Raw genomic sequence first — 22444 nt, forward strand, 5'->3', positions numbered from 1 at the left:
ATAGCGTGGGAAATGTTGCTCGTCTGCGTGACTTAGGTTCACTGGATAACATTAAATGAGCAACATTTTCAGCATCTTCCAAGGTGAAGAACAAAAATTCAGTACCTGCCGTTAAAATTATAAAGTGAGGTGAAACTTTAAGCAGCGTTAAAAGCGCACTATTTATCTAAATGATAAAAGAAAAGTTAAGAACATGAATTAAATATTCTAAGATGAAAAAAATTTCTAAAAATAAATGCGTGTTTTTTTATTTTTAAAATTTTACTCCACTTTTAGAGCTCTAAGGTGATATTTGTACAGGTGCTGAGGTGTTTTCAACGCATAAGGGATAAGTACATTTCCTAACTGTATGAGGAAAATGCTAATGCTCGTACACATACCACCTGTTTTTTTCACGGTCAATTTTCATGGTCCTACACGTGTTTCATATTATAATAACATAAGTAAATCAAATGGAATGTATATTTTATTCATAAACAAGCGTGAATCTTGGACAAAGATATTCCTCTACGACTATTCTATTGCGTAAATAACATCGCTATTATATAGTAAAATAACGTCGTTTGAAATCATATTTATTTCTCATGATTTCGTGATCTTTATCCAGGAAGATTATGAACTCCACTTACAAACACGGAGGAAAAGAGGGCACATCAAAAAATTAAAAACTACATTGCCATTACCGAAATTTTCCTCCTGTGCCACTAAAGCGCTTTCCTACCATGAACTTTTGAACTAGTTCTATTTATTTCCCTCTTAAAGTTTTTTAAAAAAAAGGTCCTAATCCTCCCACGCAGGTGTCAACTGCTAAGAGTTAAAGGAAGAGGGGACCCATCCGAAGAGGGGACCAAGATGATGGGGTGCAGGGCATATCAGGTTACCGCATGTGAAAAAAAAAAGATTGGGAAATATCTCTTGAGGAGAGTGCATGACCGAAAAAAGGAAAAAAACAATAATAGATAATTATAAATAAATTACAATTGCATAATTAAAATATAAAGCATAATAATAACATATAAAAGTTAATAATTAAAAAAAATATGCAGTAATTAACATGTACATTGTAAATTGATAAATGATTTAATTATAAACTGAACGTTAAGTGCATTTAAGAGCAGGAATTCGTAAAAAATAAGTTAAGAGTTAAGATGTTATAAAAGTAAAGCAAATTAAGAAAATAAAATTAAAGCAAATTAATAAAAAAACAAAGTTAAGGCAAATATTAAGAAAAGCAAAAGTGAAGCAAATTTAAAAAAAAAAACAAAATTATATTAAGAAGAGAATAAACTCGTGATAATTAACATTATCACATTCCCCCTAAATTATCTAAATTTTCTTTGAGTTACACGTTTTCTGATGATATTTTTTAATATGAAATTTAGATTTCAAATCTTCCCAGAAACTGTGACTTAATGATTTTAACTAGTGACTAATTTTAACTTAAGTTTATAAACTGTTTTCTGCCAAGAAACAAAAAATATTGCGAAAATTATTGTATCGGGGTTGGTGAGCGGCAACGAACAGGGGGCTTAGCCCTCTATTTTTTAAATATTTAAATTTTATAAATTGAGTAAATTATCATTTTAATTTCATAATTTATCCTTTGGTAATTGAAGAACATATTAAACAACTCCAAAAATGATATTAACACGTTAGCATATTGAAAAGTAACTTCATGAAAACCATTTATTCGGTTACAGTTACTTTTCAGTTTTGTATTTTTTACTAAATATGTGCTAATGAAAACTATAGTTTCGAAAACCAGAATTTCCTGTAATCTGGTCACCATATGAATGGAATAATTAGAAAATAAATAGTTTATATACCGTATTTTTTGATTTTATTAACCAGAACTACATTTTCTTTTAAAATCAGAAATGCCAGAATTTTTTTTTCTTTGTGTAAGTGTCGATAAGGTTGTCAAAACCTGTAAAATTTATCATTCACGCAATATTTGCATGCTGTATTGTATTTTTAAGATAAATATTCAAGTGCTTTTCAACAGTCCGTTGCTTTTGTGAATATATTTTTAAAATATTCTCAGTGATAAATCAAGCTGAAATAACTTCAATTTTCTCACTTTCTAGATTATTACTTCACATGCCGCTTTTAATTTTTTTTGTGGCTTATAAAAACTTCTCGAAACTTTCTTGGGATTTCTTATGACTTGATAATATTTATTTCATTCATTACTTTCAGTAGATTTTTTGCAGTTGAAACTGAGTACCAGAAAAAGATAAAACTTAACTTTTTTCGATTTGATTTCATAATAAAAAGTTGGAGGACGGAGCTACACTAAAAAAATTCAGGATTGAATTACGGTATAAAGGACTGGAACATTGGGTGAGTCATCCGTAAAATCCAGTTGATAGTAAAATCCATTTTCATATCATAATATACCGTAGTTTTTACAGTAATGTTTACTTAATTAGAGTAATTCAGTGATTCTAAGGTAATTATTACAGTAAAAATCATGATATATGAGATTTTTATAGAGTAGTTTAGGAAGCTTTTCTTTATATGATAGAAATAAAAATCAGGAAGATATTTTTTTATTTTATTAAAATCGCTTTGTAAACAGGCTGATGTTCATACACGAAAAATGAACTTTCTCCTGCATCCTTGAAAATGCTCATTTTGGTATTTGTATAAAGATGGCCTTTATTTTCTTGCTCAAATATATTTTATGAATAATTAAACGAGGCGTGTTGGTTATAAAATTTGTTTAAAAAGATATAATTTGTCCCGGAAATGGGATACGGAATTTTTGAATTTTTCACAGAGTAGTTGTCACATTGTCACAAAAATTACTCTTTTCCATTCATAATTTTTTTTAACTCTCTCATTAAAAATAAACTGCACCAATCATAACCAATGAGATATTTTAAGTTCACGTTTGAAATTTGAAAAAAATAAGAGGATTATTCGACAAATGCTTAGGAAAAGCCTTCTTAAAAACCAAATCATCCTGGAAAGTTTTTTCTTCTTTATTTTCCCCTATAATCTCCTGTTTTTCTCCAAACTATTTTCCCTAGCGTTCTTCCAAAATTTTTAAGTTTTCAAAAAAATAGGATTTGGGAAGTTCATGAAAACAGTTATCTGTTAGGTCAATGACGTGACTATTTACTTTTTGGTTCTGTATTAAGAATTGTTATAAATTAAACTGCAGGCGATTATGTTTGTTTAAGATATTATCAGTGATGTTTGATAACTTACTGCTCTGTTTAATCAAAATTACACGTTCTTTAATAATGGGATACCTGCAAGTGACGTTGTGTGGGTATCTCGATTCTGATGGGTTGCTGAAACGTGGTTTTTGTTTACGTTAGCAACCGTTCTTTCAGTTCTGTTTCGAGTAATCCAAGCCCGGCAAGTATCAATTCTCTTAGGGGAGACATTTTATATTCTTTCACAAAGATTTTAATTTTTTCACTATATATTTCTTACTGAACACAAAGACAGGCACGAAGCCATGTAGAGTATAATCAAACTAATTATGCATCAAAGCTGCCAGGTACGCAAACAAAAATATATCTTGGTTATAATAAAATACATAAACAAATAATATGTCTAAGTTAAATAAGAGACACAGACGAGAAAGAATTATATTTTAGCAAATTCCAAGAGTGATGCGGAGCTGTATTTAATTAATCTTCTCTTCTGATCTTCTTCTTGAATTGCAAGAATCCAATTAATTGTTTTTTATTCGTTATGTATAGTAAGTTCATGGATCAACGTATATATGACGTGTAAGAGCTACGGCACAGAATTGAATACTTGCAGCTAAAGAAGAATTGAAGTGAATGTGCTTAAGCATCAAATTTAGTTGGTCACTAATAAATCAGATTTTATTGGGTAACTGTAAGCGACGTCACATGTGTGTGTCGAATCTGATTGGCTTTTGAATCGACGAATGCTGCGATTTACTTACGATGACGTCACTTGCAGCTATCCAATTTGTATTTCGAAAGTTATATGAAATCCACGTGTTTATTTTGTTTATTGTTACACTTTTGTAGCGGGTTGCGGTAAAACTAAATAATTTAAAAACAAAGTTTAGTAAAAAAGTTAAGTTGTGTACCGGAAAAAATGTTTGAATGTGGTAATTATGACTATCTTGAATTGAATGTGAGAAAAAAATATGTCAAATAATGCTTAGTACTGTTAATTTTATTTTTGATGAGTTGAACTTTTAAAAGTTTGTTTTGTTTAATCTAATAACATAGAGCTATTGACATGGGCAACAAATAATGATAAATAATGAAAATTATAATTACATCAGCTTTATTAATTGTGTTGGGGTGTTTATAATTACAGATTTATTCATTACTTACTTTTTTTTACCTCGTACTAGCGATAAAGGTATTCAGCTAGTTAATAATAAATCTTGAAACCAGATGCATTTTCTGATACGCTATAATTTTAATTTAAAGTTTTTAGCCAATCTTTTTATAGTTTTTTTCTGAGTTAGTTAATGCCATGCGTAAAATATAAGATCATCGTAACGAATAATTAGAAATACTCGTTAGAGATCATTAAAAACAAAACGAATATCATAACTAGAAAAATTTCCAAAGACTTTTCCCAATCAACATGGATGATTCATAATTTGGTAGCTGATAAGTTCTTTTCTTGCTTTCAGCCATTTCAGCTGAAATAACAAACAAGTCACGATCAGGTCGTTAAAATCTGGAAGAATTTGCTTACTAAAAGTTAAATAACCATAAGTTTTTTAATAAATTATCCATGCCCAATAGGCAAGAGCGAAGAAGCATATTTTTTTTTTTGAAATTTTATTTTATTCAGTGGTTTATCAATGCTTGATAGTTCCTGAAAATGAAATAAAATCTTCAGGTTACGCAATTTATTACAAAAAGAACTTAAAAAGAATAATTTTTTTTGCAACATTTCTTTTAAAATTGATCTTTTCTGTTACATACATAGGTACTATTTATAAGCACTAAAACATTCTGTTTTAGTGCTTATAAATAGTGATTCAAGTAATTCTGAGTAATATTCAAGTAATATTTCCTGATTCATAGTAATAGAAAGACAACCGGTTCCAAATATTTAGAATTTATTTGTGAAATTTTTATCTTTTTTTAAATTAAAATTAAGTATATTGTGATATATTAACAGTATCTAAACATTTTACACGCAACATAATAAATCTAATAGATTCCAAGTTCAAATCGCGCGGAAAAATGACTTAAAAAATTAATTAAAATAACACAATGAAGAGACAGAAAAGAATTAAAGAAAAAATATATTTTCAAACGTAGATTATCGCGTAAGCTGACGATGAGATAATATCGTTTTGTTATTTTGTTTTATGACTTTGTAAATTTTTTTTCAAATTTTTAAAAGAATTTAAAATAATTTTGTCAGTTTTGGTAGTTTTTCAACTCCTTTCAAAAATTCGTTTCTATTTTATTTTTTTCGTCGTTTTCTTTGTATTTTTATATTATATACATAGTGAATTAATCATGGTAAATTAATAAATATCCAATTAATAAATAGCCAATAATTTTGAAATAGACGTTGAATAACCCAAGACGAACAGGTGAACATTTGATGCATTTATTTAAAAAAATATTGTTTCTCAATTTGGGCAGAATTTAATTCACACACAAGATGTCTGATTGCTTCCTAATTTCAAGAGGCCACTCAAATTCAAATACAAATAAAAAGTAATTCTTTGACAAAAAAAAACAAGCAAGCAAATTAACTTACCAATAAAATATAATTTTTCCAGTTCTACATAATAAGAAGAGAATGAAGAGATACAGTAATTCCTGCATTTAAACAGCCGAAATAATTTTTCAAAATGTTACTCATCGAAAATTTTTTTGTATAGAAATTTAAGAACTGAAATTTTGACAATTGATATGTAAGAACTAATAAAATTTTCACTGATAATTTTAAGTAATTAGGTTTCGAAATATTATATATAATGAAATGAACTACTATAATTATATATATTGAAATGAACTACTATTATTGTATATAGTGAAATGAACTACTATCATTATATGTAGTGAAATGAGCTACTATTATTATACATAGTGAAATGAACCTCTATTATTCTATATAGTGAAATGAGCCATTTTTACACAACTTCATTCGACTATACACTGTGAAAAATTCCGGATCTAATTATGGTATAAAGTATTGGCATTTTGGATTCCATTTTTACCGTAAAATATTGCACCGTAATTTTTACAATGATATTTATTTAATTCGAGTGATTCAGTGATTTTACGGAAAATATTACTTCAAAAATTATGATTTATCAGATTTTTGTTCTATACCATGCTTCGATAAAATGCATTTCATGGTAAAAAGTACGGACACACTGGGATCTGGTACTTTTTACCGTAATTTTTTATAGTGTAGTTTAGGAAGCTTCGTTTTATATGATAGAAATTAAAACCATAAAGATAATTATTTCTTTTATTAAAATCGCTTTGTGAAGAAGCAGATAAGAAGTAAGTTAAAGTTCTAAAAAATGAACTTTATCCAGCATCCTTGAAAAAGATCATTTTGGTATTTGTATAAAGATGGCCTTTATTTTTTTGTTCAAATATATTTATTATAAATAATTAAACGAGGAGTGTTGGTTATAAAATTTGTTTGCAAAGATATAATTTATCTTCAGAAAATATTTGATGACTCATAAGTCATGGTAACTTTTTTAGGAGTTCATGAATTCAAGGCTAATTGTATCAATATCTGAGTTAATGTAGGTCATTCAAACAATTTGAGGAAAGATACTGAGAAATCAAATCAAAAACATTTATTAAGTATGCTTTATTAATCAAAAATCAAGTTTGTATTTCTTTTTTTACTTTATGATAAACATTTTTTTTTTATTTCAGTGGTGATTAGTTGAACTATTTTTTATTTCTATTGAAATTCTGAAATTCAATTGAATTCTGCAATTTCACTCTTTTTTATTTAAAAAGTAACAAAGTAAATCTTAAACAATGATTGCTGATGATTATTTGAACAATTATTTATTGATATAATTTGAAATTCTAAGACTCTTAGAATAATATTTTTATATTCGGGAACTTTCTATCCAGCAATTTCTTTCTCTCTTTCTTTTCTTTAAGCCTCTAGCTATAACTGATTGATATAGTATAAATTTATAATTATGTTTAAAAGTTTGTTTGACCTTTTTCACAGGAGTCATGAGGAAAGCATGCATAACTAAAAATATCATATATGAAGAAATATGAGTTAAATACTAAAAAAATTTTTAAGCTTCATATAACATACGAATACCTTATTTTATAACCTTCGTTGAACAGTCGACCCAATTTTTTGGGGTTTACTACTACTAATGTTCAACTCTGTAACCTTGTAATTTTGAACCAATTCAGAAGACAAGGGAACTCCTGGCGGAACGAGCAATGTGTGGTGATGATGATGACTGACGGTCAGTTTTGGAGCGTTTTGCAATTTGCAGCTTATAGCTCTCTTATAATCAATATGTGGTAGTCTTCTAGTAAAATAATGGCGGACATTTTTGGTGCTCTTTTCTGCAATGCGCTTATAGCTTGCATGTCCTTAGGATGAATGAATGGGTTTTACAGTATAAAAACACTAAAAAAAATGGTGTAAACAGACTGCCGTAGCCATGGTAATGTATAAAGTTTAGCTTTGCCACGAGTATAGTCAAATCATGCCATGACTAGGACTGGGCGATATTAGAAAGTATATATCGTGATGCATCGTCAGTTTTGCATCGCGATATAGCGATGTATCGCGATATAGTATTTTTGAATTTCATTTACTCGTAAGGCACAGAAAGTCAGATTTCTATCAAAACTTCATACTGAGATTGATTTAAATCAATTTATAAATTTGAAGATATATATGTTTTGCTTAAGAAAGATATTAAATAAATTGACTACAATGTTCAAATCTTACTTAAAATATTTATTAAAATGTTTGTTTAGAAATTCATAATACGCGTAAAACAAAGTGTTAAAAACTTTTTTTAAAGCGTTTTTTACAAATTAATAATTTCTTGTACTGTTATGCATAAATAATTACATAATTATTAAGTTCGATCGTAATGTTAAATTTCTAAATGAAACGTTAAAAATTATTTGTATGTTTAAAACAAAGTGCTAAATAAATTTTAGAAAAAAAAACGCTTTTAAAACACTATTTTTTATTATTATCATTTCAGTCATTGTAGTTCTATTGCAGTTCATTAATGTCACACTAGAGCTGCACAATGGGCTATTGGCGACGGTCTGGGAAACATCCCTGAGGATGATCCGAAGACATGCCATCACAATTTTGATCCTCTGCAGATGGGATGGCATCCCCGCTTCAGTAGCTCGACGACCTGCACGCGAAGTCGAGCACTTTACGGTAGAACAGTTTAACGAGGACCATTACCGCACTCCCTCGGTCCCTACGCAGACTGATCAAAGTAGTCACTCACCCGCACACTGACCGCAGCCAGTGATGCTTGACTTCGGTGATCTGCAGGGAACCGTGTCTTAACGATCAGTCCACTGCGGGACCTTATCATTTCAGATAAATAATTAAATTAAATTAAATAATGACCGAATTATGAACGAAAAACAAAGTAAGATTTAATTTCTTAAAAATAAAAAAATTGTGATATTCGATAATATATTTAGCTAATTAACAAATAATATGAAAAGAATATTTTTAAAAAAAATTATTATACTCTCAAATAAAACGAAGTGCTAAATGATTTAAAAATGAATAAAATACGCAAACCTTTCAAATTTTTTTTGTATAAACAAAGTTGATTGACTTATGTCCAAATCCAAATGACAAAAATAAATTTTTTTTCAACTTTATTTCTAAAAAAAAAAGCAAGATTTATAAATTTGAAATCAGTAATAAAAACTCATTAAATTATTAGAAGTTTCATCCAAAAAGTTTCTAATAAATTAAAAGAAAGTAAAAAAATAACCTGACAAATTTAACTCTTTATGGGGGCTTAAATTAGATCGCCGATAATTTTCACATTTAAAAATAAAAAGAAGTTTTTTTTTAAAAAAAAACTTATCTAATTAATGAAGAAACTCTTCTTTATATATTCTTTTCAATAATAGATTGTTTCAGAACAAGGTAACATCGGCGATCACGAAGTTAGTCCCACTGAAAATAATCTACAAGAAAAGTCGCGACAAAGAAAAAAAAGCTAAGAGGTGCGAAGAGGAACATGCGATATAACGATATGTGTTCTCAAAACTCTGATTCTGATTCCACAGCTCACCAATCAAGGCCATTTCAACATAACGAAACGAACATCGTCTTCCACAGCGCGAGTCGACATCGGAACGTAAGAGAAGAGTCTTATATTGCTATATCGTTACCTTATATCCTTGCGTGTCTTATATCGCTATATCGTTTTACGCTCGTTGTCTTTACTCGACGGCTTAAATCAGATTTCTGATGCATCGCCTTGAATGAAAGTCGCTGTATCGCCTTGCCGATATATGCGTTAAATCGATATGTCTCGATACATCGATTTATAGCCCAATCCTAGCCATGACATAAAAGCATCTAAATCAACTACCATTTGATCAATGGTTAATAATATATTCCAATTATTAGCTTTTGGCTACCATCATTATTAATTGGGCTAAGAAAATTTCGTAAAAAAGAAATTTTCTGATGAAATGATTCAGAAGAGCAGAGCTAATTTTAACTCTGATTCATTTGCTTACATGAAAAAATTCCGTTGTGGAAACACGTGGAAAAAACTTAATGTTTTCTTCTTCTTTACCTCAGCGAAGCAGTCAGAATTTGAAAGAAAGTGTTCTTCAAAAGATTTATATAAACATAGGGAAAAGAAAGAGAATGATCCAGAATGTTTAATGGTGACATACATCTAACACTATCAAACTCGATCAATTTTTTTGAATAAAATTTTATTAAGGGTATCAGTAGCAGAATGAAAGAAATTAGATATTTCTTATGTCATGATTTTGTATCGTGCACTGATAAATAATTTTTCTAAAGTGGACTTATCTATATTTTAAAATTCATAAGTACACTGTCTCTTTCTAGCTCGGTTTCAAGAAACGTCATAAGCTAATATGAGTTATATGTATATGTTTTTTTAAAAGTTAATTTAACTGATATTCATACATCTTTCTTTTTAGTTTTCTTTTCATTCCGAATTGAGCATTTAATTGAAAACCAAGGCCTTTTTTATTTTGAAGCTTTATTTATTTAGATTTATTTGAAAAGAAAGAAATTTACAAAATGTTAAGTTTAATTTCTGATTAATTAATTAATTTATAGTCAAGAAATATTATATTTTACGAAATACAATTGAATGAATATCTCTTTTCTTCATATATTTTTCTTTTAAGTTTTTATTTCATTAACAGAACATGTGGGACATTTGAGCATTCAGTTCTTTTTTGTCTTAAAGTATGACTTGTTTAGATTAATTAAAAAAAAATATTGAAAAATAAAAAATTATATTAAAAAAGAGAAAAATATATATTAAAAAAAGAATGTTACTTTTAGTTGTTAATATTAATTGAATAATTTATTTTCAATAAATATTGTATTTTAGCAAATAACTATAAAAATGTCTTTTTCCGTACATAAATACTAATCTCTTTCGTTTTTGATCATTGTGTGTTTATGACATTGTGTTTGGCTATTGTGTTGGCCTTGGCGAACAAAGAGTTCGTATCCTTTGGCCAAGGTGTTGGCCATATTATTTTAGGCCCAATATTTATAATTTATGAAACAAAAGCTCAACGAACCGGACTTTTTTTTAGCAATTTTCCAGTTAACTTCATGACATTTGAAATAAATGTACAAATGTTTTTAAAAAAATTGTGAATTAGGTATTAATGTGTTATAGTATACATGCTAGACGCCATTAAATTAACACAAAAGAAAAGAAATTGTGCCACTTTCATCTGTTATTTCGCTGCTATTTTTAACGAAAATATTGCAGTCCATGTCATAAATTGATTACTTGCATAAAATTATTATTAATGTATTTATGAGTTTGGTTAGTTAGATGATTCTCTTCTTAAAAAAAGAAATTAGTCTATTTAGATTCGGTACTTAAGATTTCATTAATGACGATAAATTAATTTTTAAATAAAGTAGTAATTACTTTAGTACTTACTATCTGTGAAAGAAAAAACATTTTTGTCCTGATTAGTCCTTTTTATAAAAAATTTTTTTTAAGGATTTTTTATGCACTTTATATTATGTAAATACTCGAATATTTATTATACAAATAACATAATTTAAAGAGTGAAATATTTGATAAGAGAGTAAATTATAGTCATAAAGGGTGATGTGATTTAAACTGAAGTGAATAATTTTTTTCAGATCTGTAACGGAAAGGACAAAGGACGCTCTCGAAGGACGGCTTGAGGAATTTCCAATAGTGGTAAAATTTTATCACAAAATTTGTGCTCCTTTCCTTTTTCGCTTAAAATCACAAAAATAAAATTATTTTCTCTTATAGTCTATTTGAAAAATGCAGATTAGTTTTTTTTAAAAATTTTATTTCATTTTCATACTTTTTTTAAAAATTTTGTAACTGTTAGCTGGTTTAGAGGGAAAAGTGTTTAAATATCAATTGGTGATAAAATTGCAGAAAAAAGAACGTTTTGAAGCTGTGTTGAAAAAAATACTGCCTTTTCTTTACATTAGACTATGAAGAGCCCCGAATGAAATTTGAGCATTCTAGCTAGTAGGGCAGTGGTCAAAATTTCAATTGACGATAAGTAATATTTGCCGACAAATTCTGCCTGTAACCAGTTGAGCACTATTTAAAACTTGCACTGTATTTAAGCATAAGACTCCAATTGAAATTTGATCATTTTAGCTATTAATAAATGCTTTTATAGACTTCAATTTGCATCATTGAAATTGAGTTCGTCACTACTTACACATCTCTTTAAATCCAGCAATCATTTTTATTTTTCAGAATATTACTAAGAGCTGGCGCAACTAGTCCCACTTCACAATTCTCGCAGTGAGATTTCTCGCCTTGAATTGAAATCCAAATCATTTTGTACTTTCTGTAACGATTTCGCTATTTCGTAGTTTCGCTTTCATTAGTGTTACCATTGCATGTAATCTGTAATAAACTATTTCAGTTTTGCGATAAATGGGATTTTTAAGGTCTGATGTCCAAGACTGATTGTAACGCTCTTTTAACGGAAAAGGTTAATTTCTAAGATTGGAAGATTATTTTTCAAAATATTTTTTATGTAGTTATAATAATTATTTTATGCAGATATTTATCTTAAAGACCTTAAAGCAACGGAGTTAATAAATTTGCTATCACAGTATATATTTTTTTAAGATTAAACTTGGGTGTGTTGGACAGTGGATGGGTGGTCAAGCAAAAAAACTACTTCCTGATAAAAATATTTAGCATTTTCGAATTTAAGATAGAACATCTATCAATTTTAAGTTTAAAAAAAAAAACGCTTTTTATGGGTTGGAAATTCAAAAAAAAAAAAAAAAAAAAAAAAAAAAAAAAAAAAAAAAAAAAAAATCCGACAGAGAACGTGTTAATTATAAAATACAGTCTAATAGTAACTATTAAAAAAATCTGCTAGATTATAGGAATCTTATTTGTACTAAAATATAAAACCCAAAAAAAGTAGTTCAAAAATTATTATTTTTCCAATCATATTCAAGAATTTATCAGTAATTGGTTTTGCAAATTAACGAAATTTCAATGATGAATAACTGTTTCTTCTTTCTAAATAACTGAGAATGAGTGCAAATTTGAAAAAATATTGTTTACTTTTTCTTTGTTGAGATTTTTCCTTTTAACGCAAAAAAAGATATTAAAAATGATATAAAAAGAAAAAAAGCTAAAAAAAGATATATAATCATTATATTTTCATATTATGTTTCATAACCATGAATTATTAAGATGTTAAGTATAAAATTTTTCAATACAAAATAATTTAATAAATATGAAAACTAGGTTTAATAAAAATTCTGCGTTAAAGGGTTAAGTACCAATTTCCGCTTCTACAATAAAAAAATTTATTTTTTACTTTCCCATTCCTTTTTTTATATTTATATTTGTTGTAATAACCTAGTTCATCAACCCTTCAATTCTCTAGAATATTGATACCTTAAGAAAAAGGCGTACATTATTATGTGGCTGATTTCCAGCTAATGATAATCACGATATAATTATTATCTTGTTTATCAATACAGGGATGTATTAAAACAGGAAGCATGGAAATGAATATCGTTATCAGTGATGATTGAGAATTTCGCTTAGACCAGTAGCCATTCGTTTTGGTCAATTTTAAACATAACGTTTTACATTTCCTGCAAATGTAATAACGTTTTATATTTCCTGCAATCGTTTTGGTCTATTTTAAACATACCGTTTTATATTTCCTGTAAATGTGACAGAAAATAAAGGTTAGTCTCCTGAAATTTTAAAAAAATTTTCTTTATTTTAGATGTTACATACTTTGAACTGTTTTTTCATTAACGGGGTTTTTGTTCAAATGGAAATTTCAGAAAGAATCATAAATATTTGTTGATATTTAATTGTCGAAAGTTTTATAAAGTTCGTTCAAAATGATGAATTTTTAACTCTTTGACGCACCTATCTTTCTTTTGTATATAATTTTTCTAACGCTGTAATTAAATTAAAAAATATATTTTGGTATTTTTTAATTTTAAAAAATAGATTAATAGTTACTGAAAAAATCTGTTAGATTGTCGGAATTATATTTATAGTAAAATATAAAATCCCAAAAAATTAATTTGAAATTTTTTTTTAATTCATATGCAAAAATTTATCAAAAATCAATTTTGTAAATTAAATAAATTCCAATAATGAATAATTGTTTATCTTAGATCTAAATAACTGCAAATAAGTGCGAATTTGAATAATTATTCTTTGGAAGTGAGACGTTTTAGGAAGATTTCTTTAACCCAGAAAAAGACACCGGTGTTTCACGTTGTATTTCATAACCATAAATTATTAAAATGCTAAATATAATATTTTTCACTTATTTTGACCTAAATTAATACAAAATAATGAATAAAGTATGAAAAATATGTTTCATAAAATAAATATTCATAGCACTTTCATAAATAATTATAATTAAAATAATTGTTGAGGAAAAACAGTTAATGTTTTTTCATATTTTATTCTCGTAGACTTCTTTATTTAAAAAAATTATTCATGCAAGTAATTAGTGTAATTAGTGAATTTTATTTGTTTTAAGTTTATAAGTAATTATTTTTTTTAATAAATTTTGAGAAAAGAAGTTTCTGTATGAAATTAAAAATTTAGCCAAATAGTTGAATTAAAATAAATAATAAAAAATTATAGACGTTGCTTAAACACTGCAAGTTCTAAAAATACTTTTATGCAATTTTTAATGAAATTTTGGGTTATAACATGCTAATATTATGTTATAATAGTATTTATGGTATAACAGTGCTTTAAAATTATATCATCAAACGAAAAAACGCTTTTTATCGAATTGAGAAAAAAGTATGGTCGAAATTACCAGAAGTGGTAAAATTTACCGTGTTTCTGCCTCTATGGAAATTCCAAAAACCTCGGTTATTTTTATCGAAGCTCTTTGGTAAATTATTTTGGCAAAATTAACTAAATATGGTTTTACAATTTGTGGTAAAATTTGGTAATTTTATTATGATATTTCAGAACATGGCATGAAAACCATTTAATCTGTTTAATTTACTTCTAGTTTTGTATTTTTTACTAAATATGTTGTAATAACAAATTATTAAGCATTAGGTTTTCAAATTTCCCTAATATTTAGTTGTTAATTTGAATAAGATAGATATGAAAATTCCAATAATCAAAGTACACAGTTATCTCATTTCAAACTTTATCTTACAACTAAAATTGCAAGCGAATATCATTTTGATAAGTAATTACATAATAACACTATAGAGTTTTTTTTAAGTCCACTAGTTTGAAGCATTAATTATTCTCAAATGTACATTTGTTTATTAATTATTGTGAAAACGTTTAGAATCAGTTTTTCATATTCCTTTAATAATTTGATTAAGATAAATATGAAAATTCAAACAATTGAAAAGTATAGTTATCGTATTTCAAAATTTACCTATCAGTTAAAACTTCAAGCGGATATTTGTTTAATAAGTAGTTACATAATGATTCTTTAGAGTTTTTCTTAAGTGCAATGACTCTATAAGGTTGACAGATGAGTAAAGATTGATAGATATAAAGCGATGCAAACTCTGATGTCTGATGTTTAAGCTATTTTTAAAATAGCTTAGCATGCAAATTTTTTTTTTACGCATTCAAACTTTACAGATAATTAACTACTCTAAGATGATGATAATAATGGGAAACACATTTTTTGTTGCATTTATACAAATCTTTGATCCTTTCTAATTTGAGTGTGGGGATTCCAGATCTGAAATTAATTTTGCTCCTAAAGCTACTGATTTTTTTAAATGACATTTTGGTAAATTTTTTGTTGAAATGTACAAGTTTAAAAACGTTATAAATAACAGGGGGTCGCAAAAACGTTGCAATAAACTTCTAGAAGAGTTAGGACTCATCATCAGGATTAAAATTGCGCATGAACACATGCCCAGAAATAATGTCGTACACGGCAAGGAGCGCTTTGCTATTATGAACTGTTTCGTCGTATGTTTCTGAATAGTGGTTCTGTAACTTGGAGCGAAAATCTGATTGCATATTTTAAATCAGCAATATGAAAGTATTTAAGATCTATTAGAAAATCTTATCCAACAGAAAATAATAAAAAAATATTGTTGCCCAGTGAAATCTATACATATGTATCTGTTATGCGGCACCATAATTGTTCCGATCCGAATTCGGATTGCAGATTTGAAATCGACAACAAGAAAGTATTTAGGATCTATTAAAAAATCTCATCCAACAGAAAATAATAAAAAAATATTGTTGCCCAGTGAAATCTATACATATGTATCTGTTATGCGGCACCATAATTGTTCCGATCCGAATTCGGATTGCAGATTTGAAATCGACAACAAGAAAGTATTTAAGATCTATTAAAAAATCTTATCCAACAGAAAATAATAAAAAAATATTGTTGCCCAGTGAAATCTATACATATGTATCTGTTATGCGGCACCATAATTGTTCCGATCCGAATTCGGATTGCAGATTTGAAATCGACAACAAGAAAGTATTTAGGATCTATTAAAAAATCTCATCCAACAGAAAATAATAAAAAAATATTGTTGCCCAGTGAAATCTATACATATGTATCTGTTATGCGGCACCATAATTGTTCCGATCCGAATTCGGATTGCAGATTTGAAATCGACAACAAGAAAGTATTTAGGATCTATTAAAAAATCTCATCCAACAGAAAATAATAAAAAAATATTGTTGCCCAGTGAAATCTATACATATGTATCTGTTATGCGGCACCATAATTGTTCCGATCCGAATTCGGATTGCAGATTTGAAATCGACAACAAGAAAGTATTTAGGATCTATTAAAAAATCTCATCCAACAGAAAATAATAAAAAAATATTGTTGCCCAGTGAAATCTATACATATGTATCTGTTATGCGGCACCATAATTGTTCCGATCCGAATTCGGATTGCAGATTTGAAATCGACAACAAGAAAGTATTTAGGATCTATTAAAAAATCTCATCCAACAGAAAATAATAAAAAAATATTGTTGCCCAGTGAAATCTATACATATGTATCTGTTATGCGGCACCATAATTGTTCCGATCCGAATTCGGATTGCAGATTTGAAATCGACAACAAGAAAGTATTTAAGATCTATTAAAAAATCTTATCCAACAGAAAATAATAAAAAAATATTGTTGCCCAGTGAAATCTATACATATGTATCTGTTATGCGGCACCATAATTGTTCCGATCCGAATTCGGATTGCAGATTTAAAATCGACAACAAGAAAGTATTTAAGATCTATTAAAAAATCTCATCCAACAGAAAATAATAAAAAAATATTGTTGCCCAGTGAAATCTATACATATGTATCTGTTATGCGGCACCATAATTGTTCCGATCCGAATTCGGATTGCAGATTTGAAATCGACAACAAGAAAGTATTTAGGATCTATTAAAAAATCTTATCCAACAGAAAATAATAAAAAAATATTGTTGCCCAGTGAAATCTATACATATGTATCTGTTATGCGGCACCATAATTGTTCCGATCCGAATTCGGATTGCAGATTTGAAATCGACAACAAGAAAGTATTTAAGATCTATTAAAAAATCTCATCCAACAGAAAATAATAAAAAAATATTGTTCCCCTAGTGAAATCTATACATATATTTCTCTTAATACCACAATTGTTTCGATCCTGATTTTGTATACACTCTTCTACAATTTAAAAAGAAAGAAAAACAGTTCTTCGTTTTTCCCTCTCGGGGGAAAAGTCTAATCGTTTTCCCTGTCGCAAGTTTTGTGTTTCCCTTTTTATAGCTCAGAATCTCACTAATTGTAAGAGGTACATAAGTTTTTTCCTTTTCTGAATAATAAAATTTACATAATTTTAATTACCTTTTTTAATTTTTTTAATTTTGCGTTCTTCATTTTTTATTACCTAATACAAAGGGTGGCCACAATTAACGTAAAGGTGTTTAAAGCTTGGTGGCAAGATAATTACTGAATTAAAATCGGCCAGAACTGCAATAGATGCTATTTAGGTCACGACAATTTAACTATAAAAAAAATTAGTTCGCCATTAGGAATCAAAATGCCGCAATAAGGCTATTTTTGAGGAAAATAGACTGTTCTCATACAGTGTACTTTGTTTATGTCACCCTAGAGTGGTAAAGAGGACTATTGCGACGGTCTTCGAAACATTTCTGAGGATGAAGGCATGCCATCAAAATTTAGATCCTCTTCAGAGAAGATGTCTTCCCCTCTTTGGTAGTCGGATTTGGTAGTCGGCGCGAAGTCAATCACTTAATGGGAGGATGGTTTAACGCGAACCGACACTGCGCAACTTAGGCCTCTTTGCAGATTGATCAGGGTGGTCACCCTGTACCCACTGACCGCAGCTAGTGATGCTTGATTTCAGTGACCAACTGAAAACCATTTCTTACAGCTTTTTGTATAATTTGCAAAATTTTTAATCATTTGTAAAATATAATTTGCTCGAAGCAAAGTAAAAAAACAAAGTAAGATTTAAGGTTACTCTCTCTAACCATTAAAATGAAATTTTCTCCATCTTTTTATTACATTGGTCTGGGCATTATTTTAAAGCAGTGGTTTTGATTTAGAATGGATACTTAAAGCTTACTTCTTACCTAGTGGAAAGCTTTAGCCGCCATCTTGAATATACTGAGCTATAAGGGGTAAAATAAGAAGACAATTTTAAACATTACTGTCCTAACAAGTGATATATTTCTTATGAATTTTTTTACACTGTATCAAAGGACACCATTTCCAATTTATAGGAATAATACTTAAGAAATTATGAAGGAATTAGTAATTAAAAAGTATAAGAAAGTACTATATTTGATTATACATGGTTACGCGTCTGAAATGTTGCAGTATTATCATCTTTACGTTGAATCGATATGAATTAAAAAGTAATCGATAAGAGCAATATTACAAAAGTTTTTAACGTTTTTATGCGCATAAAGTACGTTTTACGTTAAATCTAATAAATTCAAAATGAAGTCAATACAGTTAATAGTTTGACTGTTTTGAGAGTTTCAAGTGTTCAAGTATGTACTCTCAAGCATTATTTATTTTTGAAGCGAATAAAGTTTTTAATGAAGTGATAACTTTTAAACTATTATTCTTATATATTTTGTTCTTGTTTCATTCTATACAGTGAAAGTAAAAACATAGATTATTATACCTTACTTTTCAAAGGCAGGTATTTCAGACGAGTTAATAATATACCGTAAACCGGGGCGAGTCTACCCATTTTTTCAGTTTGTCAACTTTCAAGTGGTCAGACTTTTGTAAATATTAAAGAAAAAAGGCTTTTAATAGGTGTTTCGAAATCGTTATTTATCCCTCTTTAAAGCTGTGGAATCGATTTTAGAAAATATTAACAGTTACGGTGTTACTGTCTATTTTTATAGGACTGCTGACAAATCTCTCGTATGGGGCGAGTCTACCCATTCTACTAAAATGAATGTAAACATTGTAAATAATCAAATTTTACTATTAAATTGTTATTTTAGTTACTATATAGGATATTTATGAAGTAAAATTCTTAACTTTATCATATATTCCATTTTTTTATTCATAAAATAACACAAATTGAGTATTTTATCGATTATCACATTTTTATCACAGTTTTGTTTTTATAATCATTAACATTATAAAATAGCATTTTTTTCTGATTATTGTTGATAAAAATAAATTAAAATTAATATAAATTTACAATTAAATAATTAATAGATAATAATAATTAAAGATTATTAACAAAATCTTGGCATTTTTTTGTAACATTTAAATCCATTTGTTTTGCGAATATAATTTCGAACCATCTGTTATAATAAATAATTATTTATTTAACTTGCATTAAATAAAAAAAGTTAATTTTGTAATATAAAAATTGAAAAAATTGGTAAAATAAACATATTTTATATTTACATTTATATTTAACCTATAAATTTTCTTATTAATGATAACTGTATCAATGCAGAATTAAAATAACATACTAAAATTCATTTAAAATGACTTAATTTTAATATAAACAAAGTTCTAAATTATATTATTATGCTTTATTAAAACTAAATACGAATGGGTAGACTCGCCCCGCGAATTCTGGCTTTTTGTTTACAGCAGCAAAACTTACATTCTTTTTGTTTTTTTTCATATGAAATTAATATAATCTTAGTCTTAGATAAGTTTATCACTTAACCAAAGTGAAAATAGTAATAATAATAATATACTTACGGAGCACCAACTAAAAGTTTGCTGATTTTTAATACAAATCTCTCAAAAGACGTTTAAACAGGTCGGTTAAAAAGACACCAAATAAATAAAAACAGATCAAACTACTACAGCGCCATCTTTCTTAGAGTCTGAACTAAGTCCTCCGTCGGTAAAAATTTTTTTATTTGCAATTTAAAATAGTGAAAATTAAATAAAACTAAAATGGGTAGACTCGCCCCTGGATGGGTAGACTCGCCCCGGTTTACGGTAGTTTTTTTTCAATATTTCGTGCATAATAAATGCCTTATAACTTCTAAACTATTACTCCTATAAGCTTAATTAAGGTGTAATTCGATTAGCATCCGAAGAACATAGTAATGCATCGCTTGTCTAGATTGTAATTTTTAAAGTTTTCATCCTTTTTGATGTCCACTCCTCTCTCAGAAGAACCAAAATGGCGGTTTAATCACACTTCGGGGAAGGAGGCAAACTTAAGGTTTCATACTGTTCCCAAACCATAACTTTTAAAATAGGAAATACATGGGAAGTAATACTTCACTTGTCTAGATTGTAACGTCTAAATTTCTACCCTTTTTGACCGGCGATTTCATTACACCTCGGGGAAAGGGGCAAACTTTAGGTATCGTACTGCACCCAAACCAGAACTTTTAAAGTAAAAAAAATACATAAGAAGTAATACCTGACATGTCTAGATTGTAATGTTTAAGCATACACCTTTTTTGACCCCCTCTCTGTAAGACCGAGATTGCTGTTTAATCGCACCTCGGGGAAAGGAGCAAACTTTAGGTTTCATACTGGGCTCAAACCAGAACGTTTAAAACAACTTCCAACTTCGATCAAACTATTGAGCAATTTTTGTGACGCGTCTTCTCAATGAGAATAATCTTTTTACTACCTAAAATGTGCTACCAATTAATTTTTGTGCAACAAATTAATTAACCGTGCTGCCTTTTATGCATTATAGCTTTTAGTTGTTTACGGATTTTTTATTAGAGTGGTAGCCAAAATGTCGCCACACTTGATCCACACTATAATTTATATGTTGACATCAGCGTTATCTATATTTTTCTTCTCTAGAAACTTTTTGTCGTTTCTTCATTGATTTGGTGACGACCTTGTCTGATTTTTTCCCCCTCTTTTATGGATTTTGTTTATAATAAATTTTGTTGTATGATTATTAAGATGGTGAAGAGAGATTTTATTCTCTATTGAGTTGTTGAAACACTTTTCGTTTTGGCAACGAAACTTAAATATCGGAGATTTTAGGAGATATGTTATATTTCAGTTGTGAAGAGTTAACACAATTAAGTATGTTTTTTATTCACATGTTTTGCTTCGATAAAATTTGATTTATATTATTTTTGCTGTCGTTTTGCATTCAAGTTTTATAAATTTATAAGTAAGAGACTGCTTTTTTTTTTAAAAAAAATATTCGCCTTATTTTTTAAATTGACATAATTATAGCTTTTATTCAAATTTCGAAAATATGTTTTTAATTAACAAATTATTTTAATTTATTTAAAGAATAAAGTTCTTAATTTTATTTTTTAAAAATGTCGAGTTTAATATTAAAATGGATAATTTATTTAAATAATAAATGTTTAATATTCAATATCAATGCTCATAAAGTTGTATTTTACTTGTTCAGCTATATGATTTTTCTGAAATTTCGAAAAACACTTTTACTTGAATCAGTTATAGAATGTTTTTATGTAAATGTATTTAGACAATTAGTTGTATTCGTAAGAGTTTTATTATTTTTTGTAGTATTATTTCAACATGTGTGGCAGAATCAATTGTAACAGAAAGAATATTTTTACATGTTATTTAGTCGATTATCTTACTATATTTGAGATATTATTTCGTCTGTCTTCGTATTTAAGCTATACAGAGAATTAAGCTATACAGTCCTTTCCATCCCTTAAAAAGAATAACGATATTTGTTGCAGGATAATCGAATTATCCGACTCTTTGCAAAATGCTAATATGTTTTAATATTTCAATATGTTTTGTATACAAATTTTCTAATTTATTCTAATTTATTTAACCCCTTAACGATTGGTTAATTTTCAAGAGAACTGTCATAAAAGTGCCAATTTTTTTGCCTTTTGTATTTGTATTACATATTTGATTAGTGCTGCAACTAGTTTAAAATAAGCTAACTATCCACAATTACCTTAAAAATATCCTGGTACTGCCATCAGGTGTGTAAAATGAGAAATAAAATGTTTTCCGGGCAAAAGAAATGGATTAGTTTTATTCTTATTGGCTCATTACTACTGAACACTCCAGCCCGTCAATATCACGGGAGCGAGAAATAGCGGGCGAAATCTCACCCCGTCATTTTCCCGGGAGCGAGAAGGAAGGGGTTAAAGCATCTTACAATAAGCAGGTAGTAAAAGCGTATTTCAATTTATTTTATGACCGGCGTTGCACAGCCGACCCAATTTTGGGTTATAAATGTTCAACTACGTAACCTCGTAATTTTTAACCCAACCCAGAAGACAA

At 28.1% G+C, this 22444-nt stretch overlaps 1 protein-coding gene across 6 annotated transcripts in view; it reads left to right on the forward strand.

Annotated features, from left to right (window-relative positions):
* The first annotated feature begins 2157 nt into the window (after positions 1 to 2157).
* Positions 2158 to 22444, forward strand: part of LOC107439844 (ileal sodium/bile acid cotransporter) — a 40837-nt gene continuing 20550 nt past the window's right edge. Inside the window, exons 1-2 of one of the 6 annotated variants that reach the window (XM_016052567.4) lie at positions 2158 to 2343; positions 11365 to 11425. The gene's annotated coding sequence lies outside the window, so the exon portion shown is untranslated. Of the gene's footprint in view, positions 2344 to 11364; positions 11426 to 13263; positions 13438 to 21107; positions 21336 to 22444 lie in introns of those variants that run through there. The other 5 variants (XM_071178405.2, XM_016052570.4, XM_016052565.4 and 2 more) reach the window with 5 other exon arrangements.

Source organism: Parasteatoda tepidariorum, chromosome 6, assembly GCF_982258835.1.
Source record: "Parasteatoda tepidariorum strain Cologne lab strain chromosome 6, Ptep-v5.0, whole genome shotgun sequence".
NCBI classification, from domain to species: Eukaryota; Metazoa; Arthropoda; class Arachnida; order Araneae; family Theridiidae; genus Parasteatoda; species Parasteatoda tepidariorum.